The sequence below is a fragment of the Glycine soja genome, chromosome 9, assembly GCF_004193775.1.
Source record: "Glycine soja cultivar W05 chromosome 9, ASM419377v2, whole genome shotgun sequence".
Lineage (NCBI taxonomy): Eukaryota > Viridiplantae > Streptophyta > Magnoliopsida > Fabales > Fabaceae > Glycine > Glycine soja.
The window spans coordinates 15,189,143-15,208,028 of NC_041010.1; the positions used below are offsets into that span (position 1 = coordinate 15,189,143).

The window sequence follows — 18,886 nt, forward strand, 5'->3', positions numbered from 1 at the left end:
GTTCCTCCGCATTATTCAACAAAGCGAGTTCAAGATCATTGAGCAGCTCAACAAAACGCCGGCCAGAGTCTCTCTTTTGGAACTGCTCATGAGCTCTGAGCCTCATCGGGCTTTGCTAGTAAAGGTCTTGAACGAAGCTCATGTAGTCCAAGACATCTCCATAGAAGGCTTTGGAGGACTCGTCAATAACATCACCGCCAACAGCTATCTCGCCTTTGCTGAAGAGGAAATCCCTGTCGAGGGAAGAGGGCATAACAGGGTTTTGCATGTGTAAGTCAAATGCATGGACCACGTCGTGGCCAAGGTACTCATCGATAATGGTTCCAGTTTAAACGTAATGCCCAAAAGCACGTTGGAGAAATTGCCGTTTAACGCTTCCCATCTAAGGCCAAGTTCCATGTTGGTCTGTGCCTTCGATGGCAGCCGCCGAGAGGTGAGGGGAGAGATCGACCTCCCTTTACAGATAGGCCCCCATACTTGTCAGGTTACCTTCCAAGTAATGGATATTAACCCGACTTACAACTGTCTTTTGGGATGCCCGTGGATCCACTCGGTGGGAGTCGTTCCCTCTACACTCCACCAAAAACTGAAGTTCATAGTGGAGGGACATTTGGTCATTGTATCAGGGGAGGAAGACATCTTGGTAAGTTGACCGTCCTCTATGCCATATGTGGAAGCCGCGGAGGAGTCATTGCAAACAGTCTTCCAATCTTTTGAGGTAGTAAGCATTGCCTCCGTAGATTCCCTCTCTGGGCAACCTTGCCTATCCGATACGGCAATGATGGTGGCCCGGGTGATGTTGGGGAATGGCTACGAGCTTGGAATGGGTTTAGGCAAGAACAACGGCGGCAGAACCAGCCTGGTAAGCACCAGAGGAAACAGCGGGAAGTTTGGATTAGGCTATAAACCCACACAAGCAGACATAAGGAAAAGTGTCGCGGGAAGGAAGAGCAGAAGCCAAGGTTCACAATTGGGACGACAAGTCAAAGGGGGCCTGCCCTGCCACATCAGTAGGAGCTTTATAAGTGCAGGTCTAGGACACGAAGGCCAAGTCATTGCGATATGTGAGGATGACTCTCCGAGTGGGTTGGATTTGGTACGACCATGCCCTCCTGGAGGAGCGCCCAGACATTTACGCGACAAGCATAATGTAACCCTTTGTGGCTTTTTTAAACTCTACGGTTGGGCCTAGGCTTTAGAGTTTCCTTTTGTTAAGGTATTATATCTTTTGTTCCTGAATTTATAATATAAAGATCTTTCTTCATCTGTTCCTGCACCTCTACCCATTCTCATTCATTTGCATGTTTATTTCTTTACACTTAAAATGCAAGATCCGACGACGAGTCCCTCGAAGGTACTAATACCTGGGACCCGACCATCGATTTCAAGTAAGAAGCGGGTCAGACGGAGAGTGAAGAGGATGAGGATGTGGGACTTCCCTCGGAGTTGGAGAAGATAGTCGCCCATGAGGACCAAGAGATTTGGCCTCATCAAGAAGAGACGGAACTAGTGAACTTAGGAACCGGCAGTGGGAAAAAGGAAGTAAAGATAGGCACGGGTATGGCCGCACCCATCCGTGAAGAATTGATGGCCCTGCTAAAAAACTACCAAGACATCTTTGCCTGGTCATACCAAGATATGCCTGGTTTGAGTTCTGACATCTTACAGCACAGATTACCTCTAAATCCTGAGTGTTCCCCGGTAAAACAAAAGCTGAGGAGGATGAAGCCCAATACGTCCTTGAAAATAAAAGAAGAGGTAAAGAAACAATTTGACGCTGGTTTTTTGGCTGTTGCTCGGTACCCAGAATGGGTTGCCAATATTGTACCTATCCCTAACAAGGATGGGAAGGTACGAATGTGCGTAGATTATTGAGACCTGAATCGAGCCAGTCCCAAGGACAATTTTCCTCTGCCGCACATCGATATCCTTGTGGACAATACGACCAATTTTGCTCTGTTTTCCTTCATGGATGGGTTCTCCGGTTACAATCAGATAAAGATGGCGCCAGAGGATATGGAAAAGACTACCTTCGTCACCCTGTGGGGGACGTTCTGCTATAAGGTGATGTCCTTTGGGATCAAGAATGCTGGGGCAACTTATCAATGGGCTATGGTGGCCTTGTTCCACGATATGATGCACCGAGAAATCGAGGTCTATGTGGACGACATTATTGCCAAGTCTAAGATCGAGGAGGAACACCTTGTCAACTTGTGGAAGTTGTTCGAAAGGCTTAGGAAATATCGATTGAGGTTAAACCCCGCTAAGTGCACCTTCAGGGTCAAGTCAGGGAAATTACTAGGTTTCATCGTAAGCCAGAAAGGGATACAGGTGGACCCCGAAAAGGTGAAAGCCATCCTTGAGATGCCAGAACCACGTACCGAGAGGTAGGTCTGAGGTTTCCTGGGGCGTTTGAACTACATTGCCAGATTCATATCACAGCTCACCGCTATCTATGAGCCGTTGTTCAAACTCTTATGCAAAAACCAATCTGTCCGCTGGAACGAGGATTGTCAAGAGGCGTTTGGAAGGATCAAATAGTGTCTCATGAACCCTCCCGTGCTTATGCTGTCAGTACCCGGAAGACCTCTCATCTTGTATATGACGATTTTGGACGAGTCGATGGGATGTATGCTGGGGCAACATGACGAGTCTGGGAAAAGAGAGCACGCTGTCTACTACTTGAGTAAGAAGTTCACGGCCTGTGAAATGAACTACTCCCTGCTCGAAAGAACGTGTTGTGCTTTAGTCTGGGCGTCCCACTGTCTAAGACAATACATGTTGAGCCATACCACCTGGTTGATATCCAAGATGGACCTGGTTAAGTACATCTTTGAGAAGCCTGCTCTCACAGGGTGGATCGCCCGGTGGCAGGTTTTGCTATCTGAGTTTGATATAGTCTACGTCACCCAAAAGGTGATAAAAGGAAGCGCCTTGGCAGATTATTTGGCTTAGCAGCCTCTCAATGACTATCAACCCATGCATCCCAAGTTCCCGGATGAGGACATCATGGCCTTGTTTGAGGAAAAGCTAGATGAGGACCGAGACAAGTGGATCGTGTGGTTTGATGGAGCGTCAAACGTTCTAGGCCATGGCGTTGGTGCAGTATTGGTCTCTCCGGAAAATCAATGTATACCTTTCACAGCCAGGCTGGGGTTCGACTGCACCAACAACATGGCTGAGTATGAAGCGTGCGCCCTAGCCGTCTTGGCAGCAATTGACTCCAATGTCAAGCTACTCAAGGGGTACGGGGACTCAGCACTGGTGATTCACCAGCTGAGAGGGGAATGGGAAACTAGAGACCACAAGTTGATACCCTACCAAGCCTATATCAAGGAATTGGCTGGTTTCTTTGATGAGATCTCCTTCCATCATGTTCCCCGAGAGGAAAATCAAATGGCAGATGCGCTTGCCACTTTAGCGTCCATGTTCCAGCTAACACCGCATGGGGACCTACCGTACATTGAGTTCAGGTGTCGTGGCAAACCCGCACATTGTTGTCTGGTGGAAGAGGAACAGGACGGTAAGCCTTGGTATTTTGATATCAAGCGATACGTTGAAAGCAAAGAGTACCCACCAGAGGCTTCCGACAACAACAAAAGGACATTGAGGAGATTGGCGGCCGGCTTCTTCAGGAGCGGAAGCATACTATACAAGAGAAACCATGACATGGTTCTGCTATGTTGTGTGAACGCTAAGGAAGCAGAAAACATCCTAGGGGAAGTCCATGAGGGCTCTTTTGGTACGCACGCTAATGGGCACGTCATGGCTAGAAAGATCTTAAGTGCGGGTTACTATTGGCTCACCATGGAGAGCGATTGCTGTCTCCATGTGAGGAAATGTCACAAATGCCAGACATTCGCAGACAATGTCAACGCTCCGCCCTTGCCTCTGAATGTCTTGGCCGCACCGTGGCTGTTTTCCATGTGGGGAATAGATGTGATTGGGGCCATAGAGCCCAAAGCTGCAAATGGAATAGAGGTTGTGCTACCGTTTGAGGTGGAAGTCCCGTCATTAAGAATCTTGGTGGAATCCGGATTAAAGGAATCGGAATGGGCCCAAGCACATTTCGATTAGCTTAATCTCATAGAAGGCAAGCGTTTGGCCACCATGAGTCATGGGCGTTTATATCATAAACGAGTGAAGAACGCTTTTGACAAGAAGGTACGTACGCGCCGGTTCGGCGAAGGAGACTTGGTGTTGAAGAAAGTCTCCCAAGCTCTAAAAGACAACAGAGGGAAGTGGGCCCCAAACTACGAAGGGCCTTTCGTTGTAAAAAGGGCTTTCTCCGGAGGGGCCCTGGTACTCACCAACATGGATGGCGAGAAGCTACCTTCACCCGTGAACTCCGATGTTGTCAAGCAATACTACGCTTAGGATCTGAAGCAATTGACGAAGTTGCTGCATGTTCTTTTATTTTTTTGTGTCCTTCTTGGTTTCCCCCAGGGATTCCTGTCCTCTGTATTTTTCTCATCGCAGTCTTTTAAAAGAAAAGAACATGGGATTGAGGTTCCGGTCCTCACTTTGTGCTTTAAACTATGTCCAGAATTTGATAACCTGAGCCTTTTTGCTCATTCCATGGGATGCCCCAAGCGCTTGATTGAAACTGAACCTGACCAGCTTTCACTAAAAAGATTATTGCATTTGAAAACGCTCATGCATACGCATACGCATGCATATTGGTTATCTTATGATAGGAGCAGAATCATCTTAGGCGATGGTCAAATACCGGGCCAAATCCAAAGACTGAGACGAATCGAGGTAAACAGTAACGCAACCACAGTTTGTTGCGCAATATCGTTTCCTGCTTTCAGGTACTTAGGGATGAACGCAAGTAGATGCTAGGCCCATGATCGATGGATCGTCGTCCCACACCCAGCTCCGGACAAGCGGGAAGCACAGCTGGGAGGCAGCCTAGTATCCTTTAAATTCCCAGTTATTATTATTGTTGTATCTTTAAGATAATAGTCGGATGCCTAATCTACCCTAAAGGGGGGGTTCGAGTAAGTGAACGCCAACCCATAGAGAGTGCATACCTGTGTCTTCCCTAAAAGAAAAGAATATATATATATATATATATATATATATATATATAGGGTTAGCTCGCCTGGGCGAGCATCCCTGCACCTAGAAACATAAAAACGAGGGGAGGGGGAGTTTCTCTCCACCCAAAACTCCCCTCCCTCATTCAAAAAATGCAACACCCATGGGTTTTGCAGATTTTTGCCCCTAGGCCACCATTTTTGCGCTTTTGCTTCCATTTTTAGTGTCTTTGGTCACTCCATACAAGTAAGTGCACTACCCTTTGGTTTCTAGCTTTCCATTGATGCCTTTTGTGCTTTGAATGGTACATAATTTGACCAATTCCATGTGACAATTTGGGGCGACTTTATGCTTTGTTTCTTTGAATTGAGGGATTGTAGAAGATGGCCATAGGCCTAGGTTGTGTTCTGAGATGATGGGGCAAGCCACATTGCCCCATTCCCTTGTTGTTGGTACCCAAAAGTGCGCCCACCAAGTGCTCGGTGAAATGCCTCAATGGTATTTTCGCCTAAGTTTGTAAAAATGGCTTTTAGATTGGATTTGTGTATGTATGATTACCATTTTTTGTATACGGACAGCTTGCGAGAATTAGGATAAATGCCAAAACATGACTTAGGCTTAGGGGGCCCAAGCTTTTGTTTGTTGAAATACAAGAAGGCATGATGAGTGAGAGCATGTTGGTGAGGTTGCCCCTTAAGGCCAGCACTTGGTTTGGGCTGCACCATGTTTTCCTTGTGCCTAGATAGTGTGAAAATGTCGTTCACCATGTACATGTGTATGTTGAATAGGTAGCTAAATGCTTTGCAAATGTGCATATATGTTGAAAATGGCACGAAAATGTGTCTCAAAGTAGGAACATATGATATGAAATTGCTTTTCAAGAATGTGAATGAGTAGTACAAAAATTACTTTCCCAATGAAGGTGCGATATGAATTTGTTTTCAAATGAGTGTAAGCATGTGCGAATATAACATGAAGTTGCCTCTCAAATGTATGAACATGTATGTGAATGAAATGTGAACATATAGCAAAAAGAATGGGGTAGGTGGGTAGCAAAAGCCTTGGAAAATATGTATGGATAGTTTGACACGTAGCGTAAGGAAATTATTTGCCAAAAAAAATAGGTGCATCTTGTAGGGTGTCGTTCATCAAGAGAAAGATAGGTATAAATATATGAATATCCTTAGAGAACCCACACATTAACGTGTAAGCATTCCTTTCAAAATTCATATGGATGTTCATGCTTTGTTGGAAAAGGGTACGTTGTTTGGCTTGATCTGGCTTTCGTTTTGATTAAGTTTTTCTTAAACTAACTTTCTAAACGATTTTGTAGGAAATGGCTCCGAAGAAACTCTCCACGAAGAGGTCTAGAAGAGACGCCGCAGCGGAAGGGTCCAATGCCACCCCCGAGTTTGATAGTCATCGTTTCCAGAGCGCTGAGCACCAGCAGCGCTTCGAGGCCATCAAAGGATGGTCATTCCACAGAGAGAGGCATGTCCAACTCAGGGAGGATGAGTATACGGACTTTCAGGAGGAGATAGCTCACAGATGTTGGACGTCGCTGGTGACTCCCATGGCTAAGTTTGACCCTGAGACAGTCCTAGAGTTCTATGCTAATACTTGGCCCACAGAGGAGGGAGTGCGAGACATGCATTCATGGGTGAGGGGTCAGTCGATTCCCTTTGATGCAGATGCCCTCAGCCAGTTCCTGGGTGACCCGCTAGTTTTGGAGGAAGGCCAGCAATGTGAGTTTAGCCAGAGGAGGAACAGGGCCGACGGGTTCAATGAGGAGGCCATTGCCCAGCTGTTATGCACACCGGGGCAGGATTTCGCCCGAACCGCTGCAGGGAGGCGGGTGCAGATCATGCGCACTAGCATGACCACTTTGACCCAGACGTGGATAACACTGCTGCTCAGCAATGTCTTGCCTAGCGATCATAACTCCGATCTCCCTCTGCCTAAGTACCAGTTGTTGTATGCCATCCTGACGTGGGCCAGGTGATTGCTAATGCCATCTATTTGTTTGCAGGTATGCCACCAACCAGGCACCCTCTGGACCCAGATAAGTCTAACAGGGCCTTGGGGTTTCCGGCTTTGATCACGGGCCTCTGCTAGTCATTCGGGGTTCCCGTCACCCCCAGTAAAGTGATCCGACCGCCGATCACCCGGGCCTTCATCGAGAAGTACTGCACGCCTAGGCAGGCGCAGGGTGATGCACATCAGGCCGCAGATGCATCGCCACCACCTCGGCAGGCTGATCCCGCTGGATCACTAGGCATGGAGCATTATCTACAGCACTAGGTTCGCCAGTAGGCAGCCAACCACCGTGGGCAGGTGCAGATACATGAGTGTCTCTACCGATTCAGCCTTAGTCAGCAGGGGTAGGGTTCCGCTCCTTTTGCATGCCCTACTCCGAAGCAGTTTGGGGCTGAGGTCGCATGGCCCAGAGATTGCCCCGAGGACTAGGCAGGGGAGGAGCCTACAGGATCCCCCGGTGAGGCAGAGGAGGCCCGTATGGATGAAGATATGACCGACTTGCTCGGTTTCTTGGGAGGAAGCGGAGTCACGTGACCGAGGTCACTGTACTTTTGTTATTGACATTATTGTTTTCTGTTATTGTACTTTTGTTATTGACATTACTGTTTTCTGTTATTGTTTATATGGTTACTAACGATGTTGTTCTTATTTTTTTTTCTGTTAGAATTTGGCGTTATGGCTCTCAGTTCTTTCGTCACTATTTTTTATTGCAGCTTAACATTACGTGTTTTTTCGTTTACCTTGTGGTTAGGCGTGAATAGGTAGTGTGCGCCCTCGTCTGCACGACCTATTCAAAGAGAAAAAGAAAAAAGAAAAAAAAAGTGGGGGAAATAAACAAATGATAATAACTTAAAAAGGGAAAGAAACATGGGGGAGAGAAAATATATCTTTCGGCTAAAAAGCCAGCACGTTTTTTAAATGAAATAACTTCTAGCTTTTCTTTGAAAAAAGGATTCGCTGATCATAACCAGTTTTTGAAAAAAAATGTGTATGCACCTGAAGGGTGAATGCTCTGAAAATTTTCCCGAACACCCAAAATGGACTCGGATGAATGCATAAATTGATAAAGGAGAATATTTTGAAAACACTAGGTTGACTTAAATAGGAAAAATGAATCCTGAGCCCTAGTGTCACGTGGCCATAAAAACTTGATGCTTAAGTGTCCACATGGGTGCGTGCATGACCAGTTTTGCATAAAATTTCCAAATCATCATTGTTGCGTGTGTGTCATGGAAATAATATGGGACATCCCTTTTATCCCTGAACCGCTGGCCAAACTCACGCCCTGACATATATCATGTCCAGCCATTCTACAAGCCTTGAGCCAAAATCCCAACTTACCATAAACCTTGACCCAGGGTGAGAATGTCCATCCTTGCTCTCGGAAGAAAATAAAAAAAGGAAAAAAGGAGAAAAGGAGAAAATTCCCAATCAAAGAGTGGGAGAAAGCAAAAAAAAGAAGAAAGAAAATTCCCGATCAAGGATCAGAAGAAAACAGAAGAAATATGCAGAAAGGTCTTTGGAACAGACAACATCTGAACAATACAGAATTGTCACCAAGTAAACAAAAAAGAAAGGAAACCACGACCTAAAGTGGTCCTCTCCCTTTGGTTGCCAACCAAAATCCTGTGCGTCGGTGACTTGTTCGCCTCACACTAAACAAAAACAGAAAAGGAAAAGGCCAAAAACACTCAAAGCCAAATTTCCCACCAAGAAAAAAAACCATTCCCAAGAAAAAGTCCTATGGATCCATGATCACGCATGTAATCTTTGATTTGATAGGAAATGATTTGCAAAATCAAGTCATGACACACTTACCTGTGTGAGATTGATACACTTTGAGTGATTTCCTTCTATTTTTGTTGGACCCAGTGTTTCCTCTAAATGGTCATTTAGAAACGAAATGCTAACATCCAAAATCTCATTTATGGTTATGAGAAAATTTCATCAGCATACTCTCCTTCCCCGATAGTGAAGAAAATGTTACTCTGATCAGTTGGATGTTTTGTCTCTTTACTAAAGCATGTTCGCATTTTAGTGAAGAAAACACCGAGACTAGTTTTGTCTCACAACTATCCAGAACTACGTAGGTCTGAGTTCCTCATCACAAATTGAGGATACATAGGTGTCGCAACCTACCCTTCGGCGGGAGGGCGACGCGTGACTCGCGGGATGCGTGTTCCACAAAAGGAATATGCGCGGAGTCGCCACCAACCTTTATTTGAGGAAAAAATTGGAAAAACCAGAAAAGACGCGATCTACGAAATTTTAAGTGAAAGGTCCGGGAGTTGTATTTACGCACGGGGAAGGTATTAGCACCCCACACGTCCGTCACAGGGGACGACAGCCTTTAATCGAATGTGCCAACATGACTTTGATTTTTATGTTCCCTTTTATGTCCTTATATCCTTTATACCCTTTTTATATTTTTCTCTTTTTGTGGTCGACAAGGGTGTTTCCCTTTGCTCCTACGTATTCCTCAATTTGCGATGAGGAAATCAGACCTACGTAGTTCTTTCCTATCAAGTGATTCTCTTTCTACTTAAGAGGTGATCATTTTAAGGCGTTGGACCTTAAAAATGACCCATTTTACTTAGTAAAAAATTGAAATTACAAACTTCAAAAACCTATTTTTGTGGACGAGCTTGACTAGGCGAGTTGATTTTAGCCTTAGTTTCACCTTAGTTATTAGTCAATTCAATTAAGAATGAGAAATCCCAAAGAGAAAATGTCCGATTGATTTTCCGCTTTATTTTATTAAAAGGTATATTTTTGTTATTATATTATTATTTTATCTCTTTTTGATTTCCAACGTGGTTACGGCACGACCGAACGGTCGGAATTCATTTTAACCGAAGTTAACGGATAATACAATTCAAACGTTCGGTGGAAATTTATTTTATTTTTAGGTTAAGCGAGAAATGACTTAAATAAAATGGCTTAAGCACGTCAAAAGGGGGTATAAAAAGTAAATGAAATGAGAATAAAAATACACGAAACACAATGTGGACCACCACGGGTACATAGAATGAATCGAAAAGCTTGGTTCGAGGTACTTACCCGTTGAAGATCGAAGAACGATGAAGAACGAATGAAGAACGTCGAAGAACGGTCGAAACCTTTGCAAAATTCTTCACGGAAAACGTTACGGAAATGTTTCGGAAGTGCCTCAGCTTAGATTTTCTTCACGGAAACAATTTTTCCAAGCAAATTCGAAAGAGAGAGAAGTGCCTAAGGGGCTGAACCCTTTTCCTTCTCACTTCCTCCCCTATTTATAGCAAAATAGGGGAGATGGTTGCCGCCCAGCTCGCCTAGGCGAGCCAGGTTGCTTCCTCCAGAAGCAACAACCTTCTGGAGGAATCTTCTGGAGGGCCCAAGTGGGCCTGGTTGCTATTTGCACCCCTATTTTTACTAAGTACACCCCCTGCCTTTTTTTGGTGATTCTTTTTTCGTAAAGTTACGGAAACTTACGAATTTCGTAACGATACTTGTTTTCTTTCCGTAATGTTACGGAACCTTGCGGATTACATAATCATCCCCTTTTTGACTTACGGAATGTTACGGAACCCCACTATTTATGCAACGATGCTTCCATTTGATTTCCGGTGTGTCACGGAACCTTAAGGATTGTGCATCAATATTTTCTTTTGTTTTACGGCATGTCCCGGAATTTCACAAATTTCCTAATGATGGGTGCCAAGCACCTTGCAAGGACCAAACAAAGATCGCATGTCATCAAGCAAAGGTCCCCGGACGAAATTAGGGTATGACAGTTGCCCCTCTTTACTTGCCTTTTATTGGAGATAAAAGGAAAGTAAAGATAAGACACTAATTTCGTTCCTCTCGGTTGACGAGAGTCGCGGGTGACCATAAAATTTCCGCATGCAAATGACTCGTTGTTCCCGGGGGAACAAAAGGTGCAGAAGACGATGTCAGTCTCTGCCTGCTATCAAGCGTTCTGTCTTACAGATAGCAAAAGAATGTTTATACGGATAACCACTCGGGTATTTCCGCCCGTCAGCGTGACTCAAAAGTCAGTATGACAGATCTTGTGAGCGCGGAAGATGATGTAAATCTCCGCATGTCATCGTGCCCGCCGCCTCTGGATGACAAAAGGGTGCAGAATGACCAAATTTTGTCTCTGCGCGGCATCGGACACGACTGTGTCTGAATGGCAAAGGGGTGCGGAATGACCAAATTTTGTCTCTGCATGTCATCGGGCCAGCCGCCTCTGGATGACAAAGGGTGCAGAATGACCAAATTTTGTCTCTGCGCGCCATCGGACACGACTGTGTCTGAATGGCAAAGGGGTGCGGAATGACCAAATTTTGTCTCCGCATGTCATCGGGCCCGCCGCCTCTGGATGACAAAGGGTGCAGAATGACCAAATTTTGTCTCTGCGCGCCATCGGACACGACTGTGTCTGAATGGCAAAGGGGTGCGGAATGACCAAATTTTGTCTCCGCCTGTCATCGGGCCCGCCGCCTCTGGATGACAAAGGGTGCTGAATGACCAAATTTTGTCTCTGCGCGCCATCGGACACGACTGTGTCTGAATGGCAAAGGGGTGCGGAATGACCAAATTTTGTCTCCGCCTGTCATCGGGCCCGCCGCCTCTGGATGACAAAGGGTGCAGAATGACCAAATTTTGTCTCTGCGCGCCATCGGACACGACTGTGTCTGAATGGCAAAGGGGTGCGGAATGACCAAATTTTGTCTCCGCATGTCATCGGGCCCGCCGCCTCTGGATGACAAAGGGTGCAGAATGACCAAATTTTGTCTCTGCGCGCCATCAGACACGACTGTGTCTGAATGGAAAAGGGGTGCGGAATGACCAAATTTTGTCTCCGCCTGTCATCGGGCCCGCCGCCTCTGGATGACAGAGTGTGCAGAATGACCAAATTTTGTCTCTGCGTGCCATCGGACACGACTGTGTCTGAATGGCAAAGGGGTGCGGAATGACCAAATTTTGTCTCCGCATGTCACATGACCTCAGGGTCAGTATGACAGATCTTGTGGGGCGGCCGACAAAAGCAAGGCTCTTGCTCCTACGTATCCTCCAATGAGGAACTCAGACCTACGTAGTTCTAGATAACTTGTGAGACTTGGAAAAAGTCTCCACCGGAAGATGTTGACATCTCCGGAAAGGGCGCAGATGACCATATTGGCCTCTGCTCATCAATCACACTTGGGGTCACTCAATGACGAGATGCGGATAACCGTAAGGTGTCTCCGCGGGCTACCAGCTCTTGGGTCATGGTAACAAAAGGTGGTGTGGTCGACAAAAGCAAGGCTTTTGCTCCTACGTATCCTCAAATGAGGAACTCAAACCTACGTAGTTCTTGATAACTTGTGAGACTTGAAAAAGTCTCGGTGTTTTCTCCACTAAAATGCAAACATGCTTTAGCAAAGAGACAAATCTAGGGTGAATCAAGTGATTCTTTTACTTGAAGGGCGATCATTTTAAGGCGTTGGACCTTAAAAATGATCCATTTTACTTAGTAAGAAACTGAAATGATGAACTTTCAAAAACCTATTTTTGTGGACGAGCTTGACTAGGCGAGCTGATTTTAGCCTTAGTTTCACTTTAGTTATTAGTCAATTCAATTAAGAATGATAAATCCCAAAGAGAAAACGTCCGATTGATTTTTTACTTTATTTTACTAAAATATATATTTTTTATTATATTATTATTTTACCTCTTTTTTGATTTCCAACGTGGTTACGGCATGACCGAATGGTCGGAATTCATTTTAACTGAAATTAACGAATGATACAATTCAAACGATCGGTGGAAATTTATTTTATTTTTAGATTAGGCGAGAAATGACTTAAATAAATGACTTAAGCACGTCAAAAGGGGGTATAGAAAGCGAATGAAAACGAGAATAAAAATACATGAAACAAAATGTGGACCACCACGGGTACATAGAATGAATTGAAAAGCTCGGTTTGAAGTACTTACCCGTTGAAGACTGAAGAAAACGAAGAACGAACGATGAATATTGAAGAACGGTCGAGAATCTTCGCGTAATTACTCACGGAAACATTACGGAAACGTTACGGAAGCGCCTCGGCTTGGATTTTCTTCACGGAAATAATCTTCCTCAGCAATTTCGAGAGAATAAGAAGTGCCAAGAAGGCTGAACCCCTTCTCCCTTCACTCCTCCCCCTATTTATAGCAACATAGGGGAGGAGCTTGCCACCCAGCTCGCCCAGGCGAGCATGGTTGCTTCCTCCAGAAGCAACAGCCTTCTGGAGGAAGAATCTGGAAGGACCAACTGGGCCTGATTGCTATTTGTACCCCCCCTTTTTACTAAATGCACCACCTACCTTTTTTGGTAATTCTTTTTCCGTAATGTTACGAAAATTTACGAATTTCGTAACGATACTTATTTTCCTTCCGCAAGGTTATGAGTCCTTACGGATTATGTATTTACTCTTTTTTAGCTTTCGAAGAAGTTACGAAAACTCACGGATTGCGAAAAATACCTCCTTTCGATTTCCGTCACATCACGGAATTTTCACGGATCGCGTAAGCCTGCTTCCTTTTGATTTTCGGCACGTCTCAGGACTTCACATATTGTGCAACAAAGGTTGCCAAATATCTCGAAGCGGCCAATCAATGGTTGTATATCATCAAATTATAATCCCCGGACGAAATTAGGGTATGACAAATGCAATTTTACGTTTTCTGCTTCTAATTAAAATTTCGTTCTTGCTTCTTCTGTAGATGCAATTGGCTTTGATGTTTTGATGATGATCATGATGATGTGTTGCAATTGATGCAAATGGGCTTTTCAAGATTAAAATTCAAGACAATACTTCAAGATTACAAGTCACAACATCAAGATGATCACTAGAATATTAGGAAGGGAATTCCTAATTGAATTAGCAAAGGTTTGGCCAAGTGATTTATATTAAAAAGTGTTTCTCAAAGGTTTTACTCTCTGGTAATCGATTACCAGAGGATGTAATCGATTACCAGTGGGCCAAATACGTTTTATAACAACTATAAAAATTTGAATTCGAAATTTTAAAAGCTGTAATCGATTACACAATTTTGGTAATCGATTACCAGCAGTTAGTAAACGTTTTAATTCAAATTTTAAAAGCTGTAATCGATTACACAATTACTGTAATCGATTACCAGACAGGATTTTCAGAAAAATAATTTCAAGAGTCACAACTTTTCAAAGGCTTTACTCATGACCACCAATGGTCTATATATATGTGACTTAAACACGAAATTGCTTAGAGATTTTCAGAACAACAAAGTGTTTATCCTCTCAAAGAGCAAATTCATTTTATCCTCTTAAGAATTCCTTGGCCAATTCAATTGCAATTCATTAAGGAATTATTTGAGTGCTCAATCTGTAAAATCCATCTCTTTCTAGAGAGATTTGTTCCTCTTCTTCTTCTCATTCTCTAAGGGATTAAGAGACTGTGAGTCTCTTGTTGTAAAGGATCTCTAAACACAAAGGAAGGATTGTCCTTGTGTGTTTAGAACTTGTAAAAGGAATTTACAAGATAGTGGAACTCTCAAGCGGGTTGCTTGGGGACTGGACGTAGGCACAAGGGTGTGGCCGAACCAGTATAAAACTGAGTTTGCATTTTCTCTTCCCTTAATCTCCTTTATTTATTATTGCTTTACATTCATATTCAAGTTGCTTCATTTGAATTAATATTTAAGAAGATTTTCATTAAGGGAATTCATAATTTGAGTAAAAAGTGAAATAGATTTTTAATTAGGGGAAACAGTTTGGAATATCTTAATTCAACCCCCCCTTCTTAAGATATCTGAGGCCACTTGTCTAACAAGTGGTATCAGAGCTTCATTCTTGTACAAAGTTTAGAAGCTTCAAGAAAAAGATGGCCTCAGCAAATTCCTTATTTCCAGAAGGGAATTCTATCAATAGACCTCCAATCTTTAATGGAGAGGGTTACCACTACTGGAAAACCCGAATGCAAATTTTTATCGAGGCAATAGATCTAAATATCTGGGAAGCCATTGAAATAGGGCCTTATATACCCACCACAGTAGAAAGAGTTTCAATAGATGGTAGTTCATCAAGTGAAAGCATAACCATAGAAAAACCTAGAGATAGATGGTCTGAAGAGGATAGAAAACGAGTACAATACAACCTAAAAGCCAAAAACATAATAACATCTGCCCTAGGAATGGATGAATATTTCAGAGTTTCAAATTGTAAGAGTGCTAAGGAAATGTGGGACACTCTTCGATTAACACATGAAGGAACTACAAATGTTAAAAGATCTAGGATAAATGCACTAACTCATGAGTATGAATTATTTAGAATGAATGCAAATGAAAATATTCAGAGTATGCAAAAGAGATTTACACATATAGTAAATCATCTAGCAGCCTTAGGCAAAGAATTTCAAAATGAAGATCTTATAAACAAGGTGCTAAGATGTTTAAGTAGAGAATGGCAACCCAAAGTAACGGCTATTTCTGAATCAAGAGATTTGTCTAACATGTCTCTTGCCACTTTATTTGGTAAGTTGCAGGAACACGAGATGGAACTATTGAGATTGCACCAAAATGAAGAAAATGACAAGAAAAAGAAAGGAATTGCTCTTAAAGCATCATCCTCAATTCAAGAAGAAAGTGATCAGGATAATGATGCAGATGATGATGATGATCTAAGTTTCTTTGTAAAAAGATTCAACAAATTTCTTAAAGTAAGAGGAAATCAGAGGCGACCAAATTTTAAATCAAAGAGAAGGACAGAAAATTCATCCTCTACTCTAAAATGCTTTGAATGCAATCAACCTGGACATCTGAGGGTTGATTGTCCCATCTTCAAGAAAAAGATGGAAAAATCTGAAAAGAAAAATCATAGTGAGAAGAAACTAAAGAAAGCATACATCACATGGGATGAAAATGATTTGGAATCCTCTGATGATTCTGAAAATGAAGAGATAAATCTTTGCCTTATGGCAAAAAGTTACGAAAGTGATGAAGAGGTAACATCTTCAAACAACTTATCTATTTCTTTTGATGAATTGCAAGATGCATTTGCTGATTTGCATAAAGAATCAATTAAACTTGCAAAATTAGTTTCATCATCAAAGAAAACAATTTCAAATTTAGAAAATGAAATTTCAAAATTAAACAAAGAATTAGATCTTCTTAGAAATGAAGTCTCAATCTCTAAAACAAATGAAAAAGTTAATATCTCCACTATTAATGACAAGAAAATAACAGATTCTTGTAGTTGTTGTGATAAATATGTAAAAGAAATTAAAGAGTTAAAAAATTCACTTGCAAAATTTTCATATAGTAGAAATAATTTAGATGTTATATTAAGTAAACAAAGATATGTGTCTAATAAAAATGGACTAGGGTATAAATCTGAAAAACTACAAAAGATTCATAAAAACTTTTCCACTTCCACACAAAAATGTAATTCTAATTCTATCACTTGTTTTTACTGTGGAAGAAGAGGACATGGCATATCAACTTGCTACTTCAAGAAAAATTACAGTAACATTAAAATGATATGGGTCCCAAAAGGATCCTCAGTTTATACTAACATGCAAGGACCCAATAAAATTTGGGTACCTAAGTCAAAAACTTGATTATGCAGGTATCTTTGAGAAAGAAGTGGTACATAGATAGCGGATGCTCAAAACATATGACTGGAGATGCATCAAATTTTACACACATATCTCCAAAGAAAAGCGGGCATGTAACATATGGTGACAACAACAAAGGTAGAATTCTTGGAGTGGGTAAAATAGGTACAAATTCTTCAAACTCCATTGAAAATGTTCTACTTGTTGAAGGCCTTAAGCACAGCCTGCTTAGCGTTAGTCAACTATGTGACAAAGGCTATCTAGTATCATTTGATTCTCAGAAATGTCTTATAGAACATAAGCATGACATTAATATAAAGCATGTAGGACATAGAGTCAATAATGTTTACATGATAGACTTAAGCATAAAACAAGAAAACAATCATTGCTTTCTTAGTAAAGATGATGATCCATGGTTATGGCATAAAAGAATTGCTCACATAAACATGGATCACTTAAATAAATTAATTTCAAAAGATTTAGTAGTTGGTTTGCCTAAATTGAAATTTGAAAAAGATAAACTATGCGATGCATGTCAAAAGGGCAAACAAACAAGAGTCTCATTCAAATCTAAAAATGTTGTTTCAACCACTCGACCATTACAGTTATTGCATATGGATCTATTTGGTCCATCTAGAACCATGAGTTTTGGAGGAAATTACTATGCTTTAGTTATAGTTGATGATTTTTCTAGATATACTTGGACATTATTTATTACACATAAAAGTGATTCATTCTATGCATTTAGGAAACTTGCTAAAGTCATACAAAACAAGAAAAATCTCAAGATTGCATCCATTAGAAGTGATCATGGGGGTGAATTTGAAAATAAAGATTTTGAATTATTTTGTGATGAACATGGTATTGAACATAATTTTTCTGCACCAAGAACCCCTCAACAAAATGGAGTTGTTGAGAGGAAAAATAGGTCATTGGAAGAAATTGCAAGAACTTTATTAAATGATACTTCTCTTCCAAAGTATTTTTGGGCTGAAGCTGTCAATACTGCATGTTACATCATGAATAGAGCCTTGATAAGACCTATTTTAAAGAAAACCCCATATGAGTTATTTAATGGTAGAAAACCTAATATTTCTCATCTACATGTTTTTGGTTGCAAGTGCTTTGTACTTAATAATGGTAAAGATAATCTAGGAAAATTCGATGCAAAATCTGATGAAGGCATTTTTCTTGGATATTCTTTACAAAGCAAAGCATATAGAATATATAATAAGAGAACTATGAATATAGAGGAATCCATTCATGTTAACTTTATGAATCTAATACTATATTGTCAACAAAGAATATGCTAGATGACATTGCAGATTCTTTAGAACATATGAACATTCATGAACAAGATTCCAAAGGAAATGACAAAGGAAACAATGAAGATCCTCCAGAAGAAGGCAAATCCAATGATGCACTCCCAAGAGAATGGAAAACTTCAAGAGATCATCCCCTCGACAACATTATTGGTGATATCTCAAAAGGGGTAACAACTAGACATTCTCTTAAAGATTTATGCAATAATATGGCTTTTGTATCTATGATTGAACCTAAAAATATAAAAGAAGCCATAGTAGATGATAATTGGATCATTGCCATGCAAGAGAACTAAACCAATTTGAAAGAAACAATGTGTGGAAATTAGTAGAAAAACCTGAAATTATCCTGTCATAGGAACAAAATGGGTTTTTAGAAATAAATTAGATGAACATGGTATAATTATTAGAAATAAAGCCAGGTTAGTAGCAAAAGGGTATAATCAAGAAGAGGGAATAGACTATGAAGAAACATATGCTCCTGTTGCAAGATTAGAAGCCATTAGAATGCTTTTGGCATATGCATCCATAATGAACTTTAAACTTTATCAAATGGATGTTAAGAGTGCCTTTCTAAATGGCTTAATTCAAGAAGAGGTATATGTTGAACAACCCCCTGGTTTTTGAAATTTCTGATAAACCAAACCATGTTTATAAATTACAAAAGGCTCTTTATGGTTTGAAACAAGCCCCTAGGGCATGGTATGAACGATTAAGTAATTTTCTTCTAGAAAAAGAATTCTCCAGAGGTAAAGTGGATACCACATTATTCATAAAGAGAAAGCATAATGATATTTTGCTAGTTCAAATATATGTTGATGATATAATTTTTGGATCCACTAATGATTCATTATGCAAGGAGTTTTCCCTTGATATGCAAAG

At 41.6% G+C, this 18,886-nt stretch overlaps 1 pseudogene; it reads left to right on the top strand.

The window, feature by feature from the left end:
* Positions 1-778: 778 nt before the first annotated feature.
* LOC114368208 overlaps positions 779-18,886 on the top strand; it is an 80,472-nt pseudogene continuing 62,364 nt past the window's right edge.